This window comes from Mus caroli, chromosome 9 (genome assembly GCF_900094665.2).
Source record: "Mus caroli chromosome 9, CAROLI_EIJ_v1.1, whole genome shotgun sequence".
Classification (NCBI taxonomy): domain Eukaryota; kingdom Metazoa; phylum Chordata; class Mammalia; order Rodentia; family Muridae; genus Mus; species Mus caroli.
This window is the reverse complement of record NC_034578.1, coordinates 103,045,008-103,061,333: the sequence shown is the minus strand read 5'-3', so window position 1 is coordinate 103,061,333 and position 16,326 is coordinate 103,045,008.

The window sequence follows — 16,326 nt, the reverse complement described above, 5'->3', positions numbered from 1 at the left end:
GCCTTTAGCTTCTGGGAGCAGCCTCATCTAAATAGTCCAAGGGCTTCTTACCAGACACCGGTGGGTCAGACTCAGAGAAAGCCTACTGGGCACAGGACAAGGCTCAGGAGCAGACAGTGGTGAAAGAGCCACTTGTAAGATGCCACACTAGCCAGAGCCCAGAACCCCTCCCTGACCTCTCCACTTCCAGGCTGAGTCTGTCAAGGCAACCAACAACCCTCTATACTGGTTCTCCACCATCCACCAAGATGCTACCTACCACTCTGCATAATGACTTAAGTAACCCTCCATGCCAGAGTCTCTCATTGGGGGCTGGGAAGGATGTCGGGGGGGGGGGGGGGGGCTGGAAGAGAGAGCAACTCAACACACCTCTGAGAGAAACAACTGTAGAAGAGCCTCAGCTTCCTGTCATGGGTTAAGAATCTCAAAGATCCCAGGGCGAACACCTTTAATCCCAGCACTCAGGAGGCAGAGGCAGGCGGATTTCTGAGTTTGAGGCCAGCCTGGTCTACAAAGTGAGTTCCAGGACAGCCAGGGCTATACAGAGAAACCCTGTCTGGAAAACAAACAAACAAACAAACAAAAAATCTCAAAGATCTCAAAGATCCACCCCCAGCCTGGGACTTGCTCTTCATGGCTCTCTTGTCCTCCACATATGCCTCCCATGGGAACACCAGGACAAACAGCAGGAAAGGCTAAAGGTTGTTCGACAAGGAAGGCAGAGCCTGGTGGTGGCACACACCTTCAATTCAAGTACTCAGAAAGCAGAGGCAGGCAGATCTCTGTGAGTTCGAGGCCATCTTGGTCTACATATCTAGTTGGTCAGTCAAGGCTACATAGGAGACCCTGTCTCAAAAATGAACAAGAGATAACTAAACTAACTACACTGCAAATGCTGAGTAGCGGTAACCTGTGGGCACGGCCCCTGCTGCCTGAGCGGGTCTTCTCAAGGTACAGCTAAGCTCTGCTTAGCTCTGGGAGCCACCCGTGCTCGTTGCTGCTAGGAAACAAAACAACTGGAGTTTGGGGTAAACACTGTTCGGAGTTCATGAGCAAATGCTGCATTGGAGAAGAGAAGCACACGTCTCCCAGGCGGGGGGTGGGGGGCTCATAAAATGTGGGTAAATATTGGTGATTTCCAGACATAAATATTGTCTTGTGTTCGTGGGCGTACATATGTCACGTTGAGCTGAATGAAAATGTTGCCGGCACAGGGTGGGAGTGACGTGCTGTGCTGGATGTGGTAAATCGGACCTCACCTGGGGTTAGGGCTGGGGGCAGGGTGGAAAATGTGCTTTATCTCCTGTGTGGCCAACACAGTGACAGCCCTTAGCTAATAATTCAAAGCAGTCCTGACTTTGCTGGACATGGTAGCTCATCCCTGCAATCCCAGCACCCTGGGGCAGAGGCAGGGGTTCGAGGCTAGCCTGGGCAACATCATAAGTTAGACTACAAGGTGAGTTTTGAAATTGAGTCATTAGTAGTAGAAATGCCCAGTAGAAAGCCAGGCATTTCTGTGCCAGGGCCTGAGGCCCAGGTGACCTATGGGGTCAGCCATGATTTCTTGACCTGACGTCACGTCCACTTCCTATAAGGCTTTTAGGCCAGGCCAGCCCCAGCTAGGTTCATGGATTTAGGGAGGTGAGGGCGACCAAGGAAGCCGAGGGGGCACCTTCCACCCCCTGGCTCCTGCTGGTTCTGTCTGGCCCCAGACCCTCTTCCTCCTGTTCATGGAAAGCTTGGGAGCTGCACAGAAGAACCAAGTACACTCTGTGCAGGCTACGGGCACAGATAGACCCAGCCTAGGGCTAGAGTCCTCCCCCTTCGGGTTAGCCTGGTGCCTAACGTCTCAAATGGGCATATCTGCAGGGCACAGGCAGAGCAGAAAGGAATACAGTGAGACAGTGGCTGAGTCCCACAAGGCCCAGCCCACCCCTGGTTGAGTAGAGATGAAGATGTGTATAAATTTGTTTGCCAAGGACAGCTTGAAAGCATCTGTTGGGACTGGAGAGATGGCTCAGTGGTTAAGAGCACTGACTGCTCTTTCAGCGGTCCTGAGTTCAATTCCCAGAAACCACATGGTGGCTCACAACCATCTGGAATGAGATCTGATGCCCTCTGCTGGTGTGTCTGAAGACAGCTACAGTGTACTCACATACATGAAATAAATAAATCTTTTTTTTTGTTTTGTTTTTCGAGACAGGGTTTCTCTGTATAGCCCTGTCTGTCCTGGAACTCACTTTGTAGACCAGGCTGGCCTCGAACTCAGAAATCCGCCTGCCTCTGCCTCCCAAGTGCTGGAATTAAAGGCGTGCGCCACCACCGCCCGGCTCATTTTTTAAAAAAAAGAAAAACTCTTATTGGTCTCTGCCTCCTCCGTGCTGGTAAAAACAGCAGGCACAAAGCCATGCAGGGTGGTCTCCGTGCTTCACAGAAGAGCCTTCTAAGACCACTGAAGCAGGTCATGGATCCTGTTGTCACGTCAGGCTCGGTGATAAATTCAGTCCCCTAGACTCACAGGATAGGAGAGAACCAACTCCTGCAAGTTGTCCTAAGCATGCACACACAAATATACAAATAAGCACACACAAATATACAAATAAACACACAAAAGTAATAAAAAAATGTAAACAAAACTAAATGAAAACTTGTTGTCACAGTTGGTCAGCACCTCCAGAGTGGCTAATCTAGGGTGACTGGAACCTGAGGGTAGGGTCCCAAAGGGGTATCCCTGAGCCCCCACCTCTGATCCCAGTCCCCATACCTGGGACAAAGGTCCTGGGCCCAAGAGCTGAGACGCTGACTTGTCCATGGACTTGCAGGATAAAAAGGAAAGCCTTCGCCTCCCTCGCACCTGGGAGAACCAGACCTCCTGGAGCAGCAGCCACACCAGACACAGCAGACTCCTTCCTGTAGCCCAGCAGGCAGCTTTAGCTGCTAGGGGCTTCTTCATCTTTCCTGTCCCTGCTAGGGCTGGTCTTCCAGACCTCGACCAAGACTTATTCCCCTCACCAGCTCTCCTAGGCAGTCTAGGCTCAGCAGCCTGCCAGGTACCCCTGTGTCTTCTCAGAATCCTGGTGACCAGGCCAAGCCCTCAATTCAAGGGAACTCTGACTAGAACAAGCCCACTTAAAACTGTCCTGGTGAGCAGCACCTCAAGTGCTGCCCACCTCCTTTTCTGACTTGTTCCTGAGACTTCCACTCTCCCCACCCCCAGAGCCAGGTCTCCAAGGCCACACAGGCAGCAGCCCATAGACTCTATGAAGCTCTGCTTCACTAATGCATTAATGGAAAAGCCTGAGACCCCAGGAGCCACGGTGCTCCCAGGTGTGTCCATCAAGCATCTTACAGTGTCACTGCATAACCCAAGAGACTCACTCTGCTAGCAGACTGTCAGACCATGGGGCCAGCTGGCCTGAATGACCTTAGCACAGGGCCTCTGTGTGTGAGAGGTCAGAAGTACAGTAATGGTTGTATAGTCAGGGCTGAGCCTGCACCAGCCCCTCCTCAGTTCACCCGTGGCTTTAGCTGCCAGGTTTGTCCTGAAGTCTCTGAGAGTGTCTTCAGGGATAACAAAGGACCCTCTCTGCCTCTCTTTGGACCATCACACTGAATTAGAGTCTGGTGTCTCGGAAGAGCAAGTTTGGAGATAACTGTTTCCTGTATAGCCATCCTCTGGACATGTGACTGTCATCGCACAGGCATGTGTATAAACCCTCCAGGTGTGTCTGCATACCTTAAGTAAAGCTGTCTCCCAGGCCATCTGGGCCTGGTCCCTGACATGTGCTACTTTCTCAGTGCCTGAGACCAGATGTGAGTGATGACGCTCCAGAATGAACCTTTCTGAAGTCAGGAGCCAAGCCAGACAGTGTCTAAGTTCTGGGTCCTGCCCATAGATAGAGGAACCCAATGTTCCACTTCAGTGTCCCAGGCTAAAGATGAGATGAGATGAGGGTGGGTGGTGGGAGACAGAGGATTACTCCTCAAAATTCCTTTTCTTCTGACCTCCCCCCCCCCCCGCCAGGAAGAAAAGATTCAGCCTGGCCTTCTGGTCCCCTGAAAAGATAGGGGTGAATAATTCTAGGCCCTCTAGTCCCCCACCCCCAACTGCTCTAGCCCAAACCCGCCTCCTCTGCCCACCCCCTCCGGCCATATCCCAAATCCCCAATCCCAGCAGCAGACCTCGGTGTTTGCCTGTTGCCATGGTGATGGGATGCACCTTTCTGTTACTATGGCAACCAGCCAGGGGTTTTTAAAATTCAGTTGAGGTAATTTCCACCCCTCAATCCTCATCCTCAGACACCTTGTTTCTTCTCCTTTCTTCTTTGACTGTTAGAATGTGTGTGTGTGTGTGTGGGGGTGCCCATAGCTACCAGCGAGGAGTGGAAGGTTAAAGGACCAGCAGCAAGGCTGGTCCAGGGAAGATCCAGGCTAGATCCTAGAGAAAAGGATGGCTTTCTTACCACTTTTCCTCAGGCCCAGGTCAGGATAAGTCTCACATGGCTTGGCAGACAGAGGCTGGCATACCTAGGGCCTGGGTGAGGACACAGCCCATGTGGATATGTGGATATAGAGAGGTACAGGAATATGGAAAGTTCACAAGGATCCTTCTCAGGCCTCCCAGGTCCCCAGGGATCATCCTAGAATCTCAAGATATCAGGGCTCAGACCCTGGGCCAAGGGACAGATGTTGTTTGTGCTCTGTCCTAGTGCTAAGGAGCTTAGCACAGCAGAACCCTAGGCTGACCGGATTTGGGCAAAGGGCATCTAAGGAGGTACTGACAATATTGTCCAGCAACTTCCTGTCTATCCTCCATCTGGAGTCATCATTAAGTGCACTCATTGCAAATTCATGAGGGTCAATATCCCCTCCCTCTTTCTTGGGTGAAGAAGAGACTGATAGCCCTGGACAGACAGATAGATGTGCTCGACTCCAGCCAAGCAGAGTAGTCTAGGAGATAATGGGGTCACAGGCAGCACACACACACACACACACACACACACACACACACACGCAGTAGCCAGAGACTGCCTTATGTGCATGTCTTTCACACCTTGGCCTGTCTTGGAGCAGGCAGACAGAGAGGTTTGAAGAAGGTGAGGAAGTTCCTGATAGTCTTGCAGCAGACATGAGAGGGCCCCTCCCCCAGCTCTGCTCTGTGCCTGTTCCCCATCCCTTCCAGCCCTTGGGCTGGGGGCCTGTGGATTTCTTCCTCAGATTGTGGTTTATCAACTCCAGCCCCAGGCCGATTTTTTCCCAAAGCCAGGGACTGCAGTGAGTCAGATGGGTGTCAGAGACAAGGGGAAGCTACTCCCAGCTTCCCTGTCCCCTGGGCATTCCAGTCTTTCTGAGGGTCCAGATGGATGACTCAACTTTGGGATGTTACAGGTAAATGAAGGCTCTGCCTGAGGCCGGGCCTATCTTGCCTCCCTTTCCCAATCAGGGAAGCCCTAGAGACCAGAGTGTTTAGGGGTAAGCATTGCCCTCCCATGGCTCCAGACCCAGATTCTGTTTCACCTCGGGTAGAGAGTGATAGGATGAGACGAGGGAGAGGTGTACACCTGGCGGGCTGGTGCCAAGGTGTGCCCCTGAGAAGTTACTCTACGCAGCTACAGATGTAGTGTAAGAGGTTTATTGGGGGAGGGTAGAGCAAAAGGTCATCTTGGAGAGAGGACATCAGGGAGAGAGGCAGATAAGCAGACAGACAGTCAGGAAGACAGAAGGAATGAACACACACACACATACACACATGAGAGAGAGAGACAGACAGAGAGACAGAGACAGAGAGACAGAGAGAGTCAGAGACAGAGAGACAGAGACAGACACAGGGAGACAGAGAGAGACAGAGACAGAAAGAGGGGAGAGAGACCTGGGGTGGCCGGGGGCCCTTTTATGTGCAGCACCTAGTACACCTGGTGGTGGCAGGTGATATAAGCTGCTGCTAGGTCCCCAGCAGGCCATTAGGACCCCTGATTACTCCCCCCACACCTAGACAGTGTTTCTCTGTGTAGCCCTGGCTGTCCTGAAGCTCACTCTGTAGACCAGGCTGGCCTCGAACTCAGAGATCCACCTGCCTCTGCCTCCCAAGTGCTGGGATTAAAGGCGTGCACCACCACTGCCCGCCGAGACCCCGATTACTAACAGAGAGTTCCCACTGCCCTTTCCACCAAGCCCCAAGGCCTGTATAAGGTCCACGAGAGCCTGAACACCTGGGTCTGTTGCCCTCTGTGTGCAGGATAATAAAAGTCTGTGTTTGACACTCTTTGTGAGTTATTATCCCCACCAGCCTTGTAGGCCCCACTGGCCCAGACAAAGCCACACAGTTTTCAATGGCAGGCATCATTAATTCTTCTGTTCTCCTGCCAGCTGGTGTGATGGGTGGAGGAGGAGGGGTTAAAGCAGGACTTCAGACAAAGAGGTGAAGAGGCAGAGGGGGCACAAGCTTGGATGGAGGAGCGCTACCTGCCTTGTCCAGACTCCTAGACTAGACAAGCCCCAGGCTAGGCTGAAGAGGAGGAGCCCAGGTAAGGGGCCCAGGGCCATGTCCCAGGCCCTTGCCTTTCTCTAACCAATGGTCGTCTCCCAAAGTCATGCAAGCTGGGAGCAACTAGACCTCCCTCTCTCCTCAACAACACATGATTCCCAGATTCACCAAAGAGCTCCCTGGATTCAGGAAATTGATGTTGAACCACACTGCAGGTCTGCTGGGGCCTCCACACTTGAGGCTCTGACTAAAGTCCTGAGGCTATAACTGCAGAGCTTTGGCAGTGTGACTTGCTAAACCGTGCCATTAGGTCTCTGACCGTGGACCCATCCAGAGTCAAATGAGGGTTGCAAGTTGAAAAGACCACCAGGGCCTGTTGAGGCTGATCTGAGGCCCTCTGTTGGGGTGGGACAGGTAAAGAGCTCATTTAGCACTGGGCGCTGCCTAGACTCCTGGCACATTCTCTCCTCTGACGTCAGAGCCTGCACCTTGCCCCTCCCCCTTGTGTGCTAATGCAGGGAGCTCGATATTCCCTTACAACAGCCTGATTCTGATTGCTCCACCTCAGAGACAGGTCCCTGGGGCTCCAGGATCAGGTATCAGGGTCCAAAAACCTGTCTCCTTCTGTGTTGGGGAAGGCATTTAACGGAAGAGCTGAGAATATGCTAACAAGTAGCTATAGCCTAAGGGATGTGCCAGCTCAGACATAGAGCTGTGTGTCCAGGCTCTCTGGGCAGCCACCGGAGGCCAGGGGTGTGCACTTCTAATTTGTGAGATCTTCAAGACTCAGAGTGTCAGATGAGCCGGTGGGTGACTTAGCTAAACCCCACAGCTTTATGCACCGCGGGCCTCAACACCCACCTTCATCTCCTGGTGTTCTCCCTGGCCTACCTAGCACCAATCTTTCTGACCTTCTGTGTTGTAAACAGCTCTTTCCTAAATTCCAGTTCTGTCTTTCTGGAAAGATGCTGAGTTCCCTGAAGGCAGAAGCCACATCTAGCTGACACGTCTAGCTGATTTCCACAGCCTTCCTGCCTGTTACCTACCACCTACTCTTTCCAAGGGCCGGGAAAGAGAATGCACAGGCTGTATACGTGCAAAACAGGGGGAAGAAGTTTGCTTACTAAACCTTTGAAAGATGCTTGTATCTTATGGATGGATGGCTCAGTCCCCAAGGTTGACATCTGACCAGTTTGAACTTGCTATACTCTTTTTTTTGTTTGTTTGTTTGTTTTGTTTTGTTTTTCGTTTTTCGAGACAGGGTTTCTCTGTATAGCCCTGGCTGTCCTGGAACTTACTTTGTAGACCAGGCTGGTCTCGAACTCAGAAATCTACCTGCCTCTCCTCTTAACCTCTTTTGCTAGGCTTGGACCAAGGGTGATCAAGGGCAAGTGTGGTCTCCATCCTACCAGAGGTCACAGGGGAAGACAGAGGGCAGATGAAGCCATTTGCTCTGTGATAAGGACCACAGGAGATGTGAACTACTGAGCAAGATGGATAAGGGAACGCTCTTGAGGAGGAACCCTTGGCAGGAACTAGCCAGACCTAGAAGTCTCTGACATATAACCTCCCTCACAACTAGAAAGGATTGGCAAAGAAGGTCAGAGGACAGGTGTTGGGGACAGGGACTTCTCTTTGTTCATAATTGATAGCCTGGGGTTGTTATGCCAGAACAAGGCAGGACAGGGCTTGGGTCATTTCCCATCCATGACCTGAAAGACAAGCCAGCTCAGATCTTTCAGCAGCTGTTCCACTGATCCACCTGGAGATTAAAACCAACCAGGAAGTCATTAGGAAACATCTCAGAGCAGCAACATTCTGAGATCAGCATGAGGGGTCCCTTCTGACCCCAGTCTTATCTGGACTCAGCTGTGTCTTTTCCCAGGCTCTGCCAGGCAAACCCGGATGCACAAGGGAGTGGATACCTGCTTTACAGCTGATCTGCCCCTCCCAGGATGTAAGGGTCAGTTCTCTCACATCTGGACAGGTGAAGCCCGTTTTTTCAGCCGCCGCCAGGACGGAGCCAGCCTCCTTTCTGGGAAAGTGACTACCCAGCTCAGGTTGCTTGAAATGGGCACCAGCAATGTGAACAAAGCAAGCCTGGGTGGCAGGTGGGGCTGAGACCTCAACAGTGTGGTTTGTCACAGTGGCTGCAGTGGGACAGCCCGCCAGCCCTGAGCTCACAGAGTTCCCACAGTTGTTCATGAACCTGGACCCAAAGCCATTGTCTTTCCATGATCAGCTATGCTGCAGTTATCTCAGGGTCTACCCAAACAGCATGAGTGCTCTTCCTGGAACACAAATGGCTTTTGCTTCCCTTCTGGAAGACTTTTTTTTTATAGTCTTTTCTTCTTCCTCTTCTTCTCCTCCTCCTCTTCCTCCTTCTTCTTCTTCTCCTCCTCCTCCGGCAGGAACTCTTTGCATAGCCCTGGCTGTCCTAGAACTCACTATGTAGATCAGGCTGGCCTCAACCTCACAGAGATTCACCTGCCTCTGCCTTCCAAGTGCCGAGATTAAAGGCATGTGCCACCATGCTCAACTGGTCCTTCATTTCTTAAAATCTCATTGAAGGAGCTAAGCTGTTTTTCCCAGCGTCCCAGAACCAAGGACATGTTGGCAAAGCTAGCACTATGTGTAGTAGTCTCTAGTCACAACTCTAAGGTGACATGTGACCAACTCTAACAGGCTGGGCTCCTCCTTGTTTCTTCAAGGCCATGGTTTCCTTTAGACAGGGAACTAAACCCAATGTGCCACAGAGGCTCAATTGTCCTTACCCTCCTCCCTGGGAAGGAAGGAGCTGATCTGACTCACTTCCCTCTCTCCTCACTTGTGAATTAGCCTTGGGGTAACCCTATGACCCAGAGAGAGGCAGCTGATCTGGGCTCAGAGCACTCTTCTGGGAAATGGGGATGACTGTCTTCATGGATGGAATGCGGAGCTGGTGAAGACCTTAGGGTCTAAGCCTCTGGACAGAGGGGTTAGTCTTGACACATCTTCCCCCTTGGTCAGTTCAGAGCTCTCTGTGTCTTCTGTATTCAGAGCAGACTTTGAATGTGTCTCTTACTTTAGCCATTGTCCCCAGTAAGAAGAAACGCAGGCCTGAGCCTAGTCCTGGCTTTGTCTGTCTGTGTGTGTGTGTGTGTGTGTGTTTATCCTGCTGACACTGTTGGACAGTGTTTGGCTATGGGCTATATGGTCCTGAATGCTTTCAGGGCTGTGTAAAGGGTTCCAGAGGACCCAAGGTCACACAGGATATTCCAGCTCTGCCCTTGCTGGGAGACCTTGGACCATTGGCAAGAGGGAGAAGTGCCAACTCCTCCCACAGGGTACTCCAAAAAAGCAGTGACTACATCCTTCAGAGTTCACTTCCCATTTCCTGTTGATTGGGTCTCGACCAGACAGGCATCCTCTCTCACCTCCCAATCACCATTTCCTCCTCCCGCCCCTCCCCCACCCCCACCTAATGAGAACCTGCTCCTACACCCCCCTCCCGCCGCCCACCCATGGCTTCCTCTTACTGCTCCTCCATCCTACTACAGTTAGGAGGGGCCATGATCCTCTGACTTTGTCTCACTTCTGGCCCGTTGGTCCTCTTTCCTCTGTCTTAAGAAAGCCCCGTCCCATCCTGAAATACCCCACCCTATTAGATCCTCCTTCCCTAACTGAGGTTCAGGGACCCGACCCCACCCCCAACAAACTTGGCCCCTTTCAGCTCCCCTCCCTTGCGGGCAGAGGCAGGGCGTTCAAGTCCATTTAATCTTGGCAGAATGCAATTTCCTGCTTCAGGGAGCTGGCGGGTTTAGGAGGCTTAATGAGGGGGGAGGGGGGGAAGACAGGGAAGAGGAGAAGCTGAGACAGAGCTGAGAGATGGAGACAGAGAGTCCCTGAGAAGGGTGGTCCAGGAAGCCTAGGGAGTGTGTCTGGGGTTGTCCCAGGGTGGGAGATCTTTGAGATCACACAAGGGTCAGCTCCCGGCCTTCAGTCTCCCACTGGTAGGTCAGGGACCCCCACCTGCAATGTTCTCTATGCCCAGCTAGGAGGGTCAAAAGAAGGGGCATTGTCAACAAAATGTGGAGGGTCAGGGATAAGGACAATGTGTATGGTCAAGGGGGTAGTTGATGCTCCAATGTTGCGGGGGGGGGGGGGGGGGGGGCGGTGAGGTGGAGGTGGGGCGGGGATTTAGTAAAAATGTGCAGCTAGTTTGCAGAACTGTAGGTGGAATGTACGTGTTGGGTGGGTCCCGGGAGAGTGTGCAGCTGGCAGGGCCCAGACCCCCAGGGGGTGGAGTAGCTGCCAGGTTGGAATTTCAGCCCAGAAAGGGCTGCTTATCTGTACACTGCCACCAAAGAGGCTGAGAAGATAAGGGACAAAGGGGCCTCTGAGGTGCCGGAAGCCTCACACCTGGTGGGGGCAGCGTAGCCTAGAGCCTGCCTGACACCTGGAACACAGGCAGCCCCTCTGGGGAGACTGAGGCCGGCCAGGTGTCCTCCTGTGCTCCCTGCCCTGGATCCCTACCTAGCCCCCATCCCGGGTCTCTGCCCTTAGGTGGTCTCCCTAACCTGACTCCTCAGAAGTGCTTAGTGGAGCCGCAGCTCCTGCAAAGGAGTCCCCCAGGATGGGAAGATAAGTAGTCTGGAGCTAAGCAGAGGATTCTCCAACCCAGGAGAGGCTGATGACGGGCAGAATGGAGGGTTCCTACAGGGAAAAGCCGTGTGGGAGCAGGGTCCTGAGGCTGGGGAGCTGCTGAGGCTGGGTTGCTGGGGAGGGGATAAAGCAGGCGCAGAGAGGCCGGACCAAGGCTGCCAGACACAGCAGCCATGTAGCCTGAGGCCAGAGAGAGCCCCACTCTCCCGGCTGTGCATGGCCTTGCCAGGACCGGAGAAGATGCTGATGTAAGTGAAGTTCTTTGTCCGTTGGTGCTTTGGACAAGGCCTTCTCTCTGGGTCTCAGTTTCACTACTTCTGACCAAGGGTCATAACGTTTACTAAACGGGAGCCTTTGGAAGCAGGGGCCCTGCCTTGTCCAGCCAGGGTTATCCGTGGATACGCACAAATAGTACCCAGGTTTGAGAAGGACTAGGGAGGTAGGCAGAGAAGAAGGAAACTGGGACACAGTGGCCTTGTGTCCTCCCGGTACTTGAGATTCCCCCAGCTTGTCAGCATTTGAGAGACAACATGTCCCACAGAGATGATGTCCTGTCACTCATCTGTCCTGACATCTGTCAGTCAACCAGTAGAAGGAGCAAAGTTTCCCCAGGTTGGGGGTTCCACGGGAGGGTGCATGCCCTCCACGAGCATTTGTCCCCTTGTCAGAGGGTCACCCAACTCTTTGCACCTCTGCTTCCCCTGTGACCAGTCCTGTGGCTGCCTCCTCAGCTGACACTAGCATCTAACTTTACCCTCAGGCTCCCAGCTCTCCAAGCCTTTTCACTTGCGTCCCTCCCCCAGAAGAGTTCCCTGCTCACCCCTAGAACCTCATCTTGCTGATTGCTGTAACTCCTGGAACATCATAGTTGGAGGAACTATATGCTGGACATGAAGGGTCGAGACTGTGGCCTGTTTAAGGAGGGGGTGGGATGGGACCCAGGAGTCCCAGGCAGTCTGCTTTGCTGACTCCGTGTTCCCATGACAGCCTGCAAACAGGTTCTCTCCCAGGGGGACAATGAGGCTGCCTTCCCTAAGGAGGTTCCAGTGACTGTGAGAATCATATCTACTGTTGCAGGGCCTGAACACCTGACAGGCAGAGGCAGCAGCAGGTGGGTTCATAGTAGAACAACCATGAGCCACCCAACATAAGTGCATCCCTATGTCAGATGAGAAAACAGACACCTGCTTCCTCTTTTCTAGGGCTTCTGTAGAGCAATTCTCGGCAGTGTCCCTGTGCCCCTGGTATTGGCATTCTGGTCTCCCTGTCACTAGTGAGGAGGGCAAATAAGTTATAACTTGGGGAGACTGTGCCCTGCATAATAACGGGTGCTCTCAGAAACCTGTTCAGGGAGGTTAATTCTAATCTCCCACAACCTGGTGAGGAACGGACGTGTTCCCACTTATAGATGAGGACTCAGGGGCAAATGAAACCCCCCTGCAATGAGGCCCTGCCAGCAGCCTTTCTACACAGCTATGTAGATACTCTCTGGTCCCAGCTTGATCAGGCTTCGAGAGTGAAGACCAGTGACGTCAAAGGTCCCCAGGGCCGCCTGGCCAGCTAGGCAGGCTCTTCCTGTATCTGAGATCCGACTTCCATGGAAGCTCTAGAACAAAACAGCTACATCAGAGCTGTGCCTGCTTTTTTCTGGCTCTGGCTTCACTAAACACCTGGCTTCCTCTTGTCTGGGCTCTTCTCCTGCCCTGGGGAACTCCAACCACAGTTAAAGTTTATGGTTCTGAGCTGCCAAGGTATTCCCTTCCTGTGGTAGGTCCTAGCCCTTAGCCCTTTACCTCAGAGCCTAACCCTACCACTAGATATGGTTTCATTGAAATAGCAGACCAAACTAGAACGGAGAAATCAGCCTGTGTTGCTCAGGAATGGAGGGTAACACGTGTAATGTTTGCATAGGGTGTGGTTCCGAATCTCTTCAGGACATCGGTTCTCAGCCTTCCCAACACTGCAACCCTTAATACAGTTCCTCATGTTGTGGTGACCACCAACTACAAAATTATTTTTGTTGCTACTTCATAACTGAAATTTTGCTACTGTTATACATTGTAATGCAAATATCTGTGTTTCCTTATGGTCTTAGGTGACCCCTGTAAAAGGGCCATTTGACCCTCAAAGGGTCATGACTCACAGATTGCGAACCACTGCCTTAGGAGGAGCTAACAGGGCCCAGGCTGGCTGGATAAGCTAAAGTTGGCTTTTAGGGAGAATATTCCAACTAGGTCAGAAGGACCAGGACAGGGGACCTATCAGGTGACAGGAAAGGATATTGCTCATGCCTTGGGCTCCTAGCCTTGTCTAATCCCCACCTCCCCGCCTAAAAGACCCAGGATGGCCTACATTATATCTCTAAGGCCCTACACCCTGAACAAGATTATGACCCAGGGCTGGCCTCTCTGTGGCTAGCCCTGCTCAATGGTTCTCTGGAGAATGCTACCCTAAAGACCAACCCAGCCCTTGATGGGCAACGCCATTCCCTAAAGTTCTATGCCGACATGGAGTCTACCCTCAGTCTCGTCTGAATGAGATTAAGATTTCTCTCAGAGGGGCTGGATATGCGGCTCTGATGGTAGAGTGTGGTGTAGAATGCTGAGAGCCCTGGGTTCCAGCACTGTGTAAAATGAAAGTAAAGGCGGATCCTGTGATCCCAGCACTCAGAGGGTGGAGGCTGGAGGATCAGGAATTCAGGACCAGTCTCAGCTACATACCGAGTTCATGAAGCCCGGCTACATAAGACCCAGTTCCAGTCTATCAGTCAATTAAAAAATGTTTTTAGGCTGGGTGTGGTGGTACATCCCTTTAACCTCAGTGGAAGGCAGAGGTGAGTAGATCTCTGTGAGTTTGAGGCTACCCTGGTCTACAGAGAGAGTTGTAAATAGCAGGTTTATGTAGAGAAACCCTGTCTGCAAAATAAAAAACACAGGAAAAACATTTTCAGACTTATTTAATGTGTATGAATATATATGTATAGGAGTGAATATATGTGAGTACCTGGGCATTGCAGATGGTTATGAGTCACTGTGTGGTTTAAATTCTTGCTGGGAATTTAAACCAGGTCCTCTGTAAGACAGTCAAGTGCTTTTAACTACCGAGATATCTCTCCAGAACCAATAAATAATCATGCTAGAAGACTTGTTTGTCTGTTTGTTGGTTGGTTTGTTTGTTTTGAGACAGGGTTTTTCTGTGTAGCCCTGGCTGTCCTGGAACTCACTCTGTAGACCAGGCTGGCCTCGAACTCAGAAATCCGCCTGCCTCTGCCTCCCGAGTGCTGGGATTAAAGGCGTGCGCCACCACGCCCGGCTTTAGAAGGCCTGTCTAGCTGGAGTCCTGTGCTGAAACTTTGATGCCTGGGCTTGAGCAGGGACAGGTAATGCTAAGGACAATTTCTTCCTAGAAAGGGAAACTGAGACTTAGGGATAAACGGTGAGATTACCTCCATAGTCAGGTCCAGTGTGACAGGCTGCCCTCACCATAGCTGCCCTGAGACTGGAGAAACCTCACAGAGAAGGGCTGAGCTTTCCTGGTTCGAGTCACAGGGCAGTCACGTGCAGCTCCCCACTTGCATGTGACTGGGTGTCTGGAGAGAGGGACTGGTGGCTGCCCCATGGCTGAGATAAGAACCAGAGGACTGAAATATCATGGCTTAGAGGACAGCAAGGAAAAGCGTTGCTTTCTGAGAAACAGCTGGGTGAGGAGCTGCGCAGTGCTAGCCCATGAAGGTAGCACAGGATGTTCTAGCGTTCTTGCTGGTTTCATCTATGCGCATCAAAACCCTGTAGCAAGAGTTACAGAGTCGACTCAGTGGCTAAGAGCACTTGCCCGGTCTCTTCAAGAACCCACATCAGACACCCCACAACCTGAAGAGGTTCAATGCCCTCTCCTGCCTTCTGAGAGCACTAACATGCACGTGTGCACACATACACATGAAGACACATGCATGCTTATAAATAAAAAAAAAAAAAATCACCCTTCTTTTTGGGGAAAGAAAAGTTGGGGGAAATGACTCATGAGTTTGGGTAGATGGCTCATGAGTTTGGGGAGATGGCTCAGGGGTGAAAGTGCTTACTGCACAACCAAAAGGCCTTGGACTCAGATCCCAAGGACCCGGTAAGTACTCGGTACCCGGTACCCAGTAGGTAGGTTGATGAGCTTAAGTGCGGTCCAGTGGCTGGTGGGAACAATGCCCGCAAGTGTAAGCTGTTCTGAGGATTCTCAAGCCAGGAGGGCTTGAGATCTGTTCTGCGCTCTCAACTAAATCACTCCCCTCCCTATATCCCCACCCAACGTTCTCCCCCCACCCCCGTTCTTATCCCTCCATCTGGGCTGTTCCCTGCTCCTCTGACAGCAAGCTAAGGCTCTGTACAAACTTGTCCTCAAATTAAGGTCTAAATCACTCTTGAGAGGAGGGCAGGGACATCTGTCAAGCTGGCCGTGTCCAAGGATAGAAGGGCCAGGTAGATAGCCTGTATCTCCAGCTCAAAATCCAGGTCAGACCCATGGGTTAGAATTCGGAAGACAGCAGAGTGATTCCTGGTTTTCTCTGAAAAAAAAAAAAAAATCTAGCAACATCTCAGTGATCCAGCCAAATTTGGGCCAATCCTCTGAGTAAGCACAACGTTCTCTTTAGGTTCCCATTAGCCAGGGAAATACTTTAAAATCTAGGGGTGTAGCTCAGTTGATAGATTGCCTATCTAGCATGTAAGAAGCCCCGGGATTTGATCCCAAGTACCACATAAAATCAGACACATGCCTGTAGTCCTAGCACTAGGGAGGTGAAGGTGGGAAACTCAGAAGTTCCACGTCGTCCTCATCTGCAGAGAGAGCTGGAGGCCAACTTATCACGTTACAGCAAATCAACAATTAAGTCTAATTAAATCAAAATAAAAACGTATCATATCCCAGCACCCTCAAGGAAGTCCTAGTCTTTTCTCTTTCAGAGGTTGGACCTCAATATTCAAGGGGTCCAGGTCTGGAATTCACAGACAAAATCAGATACATTCTTCTTCCTCAAGATTGCCGTTCTAGGGGGCTGGAGAGATGGTTCAGTGGTTAAGAGCACTGACTGCTCTTCCAGAGGTCCTGAGTTCTATTCCCAGCAACCACATGGTGGCTCACAACCATCTATAATGGGATCTGATGCCCTCTTTTGTTATGTCTGAAGACAGCTACAGTGTACTCATATAAAT